Here is a 1,154-nt window from a genome sequence, read left to right as displayed (position 1 = left end):
TGCCTATCATGGTGGGGGAGCTTTCCTTACCGGCTGACCTGTAGCTCTCCAGCTACAGCTCTGTGTTGTACCTGTGAGGAGGCGTGATTGGTTGCCATGAATTTTCACAGAAATTTTTTGTTTCCAGGTGGGGTAGTATCTGAAACAGTCTCCCCACTGCATAAAAGTCCCCGAATCACTGAGCTGATACATTCCTGTCTTCAGTATCTCAGGTTGTTATTGTTTCAGGTGCTGGAAACTGAAATGTTTTAGGGGCAAAGCAGGTAACCTGCATGAGAAAACTGGGAGAAAGGGGCCAGGTGCAGTGGCTCATGCCTGTAATCCTGGCACTTTGGAAGGCTGAGGTGGGTGGACCACCCGAGGTCAGGAGTTTGAGACCAGTCTGACCAACATGGTGAAACACCCGTCTTTACTAAAAATACAAAAATCAGTTGGGCGTGTTGACGGGTGCCTGCAATCCCAGCTACTCAGGAGGCTGAGACAGGAGAATTGCTTAAACCTGGGAGGCAGAAGTTGCAGTTAGCCAAAATTGCACCACTGCACTCCAGCCTGGGCAACAGAGTGAGATGACTTTGTCAAAAAAAAAAAAAGTTGCAGAAGATAGAAATGAAAAATAAGAGCAAAATAAAAATTTTGAGAGGCGTGCTTGCTTCGGCAGCACATATACTAAAATTAGAATGATACAGAGAAGATTAGCATGGCCCCTGCACAAGGATGACATGCAAATTCGTGAAGCGTTCCATATTTATTTACAAAAAAAAAAAAGAAAAAAACATTTTGAGAGGCAGCACAAAAATGGCCTTTGAAATTTTGATGATTGACTCAGAAAATATAGTTTTCTAGATAGTAGGTACACAGTCCACTTCAAAGTAAGCTCAAAAATATTCAATGAGTTGTTTTTTTTTTTTTTTTTTTTTTTTTTTTTTTTTTTTTTTTTTTTTTTTTTTTTTTTTTTTTTTTTTTTTTTTTTTTTTTTTTTTTTTTTTTTTTTTTTTTTTTTTTGAGATGGGGCCTTGTTCTGTCACCCAGGCTGGAGGGCAGTGCCATAATCTCGGTTCACTGCAACCTCTGCCTCCGGGTTTCAAGCTATTCTCCTGCCTCAACCTCTCAAGTAGCTGAGATTACAGGTGCCTACCACTATGCCTGGCTAATTT

At 40.6% G+C, this 1,154-nt stretch overlaps 1 non-coding gene across 1 annotated transcript; it reads left to right on the top strand.

Annotated features, from left to right (window-relative positions):
* The first annotated feature begins 642 nt into the window (after window positions 1–642).
* LOC119471324 lies at window positions 643–749 on the top strand. The gene has a single exon (XR_005200355.1). It is a non-coding gene; the product is annotated as a U6 spliceosomal RNA (small nuclear RNA).
* The last annotated feature ends 405 nt before the right edge of the window (window positions 750–1,154 follow it).

Source organism: Cebus imitator, unplaced genomic scaffold (genome assembly GCF_001604975.1).
Source record: "Cebus imitator isolate Cc_AM_T3 unplaced genomic scaffold, Cebus_imitator-1.0 Scaffold56, whole genome shotgun sequence".
NCBI classification, from domain to species: Eukaryota; Metazoa; Chordata; class Mammalia; order Primates; family Cebidae; genus Cebus; species Cebus imitator.
The sequence above is the reverse complement of the archived record's forward strand: the minus strand, read 5'-3'. Positions and strand labels throughout refer to the sequence as shown.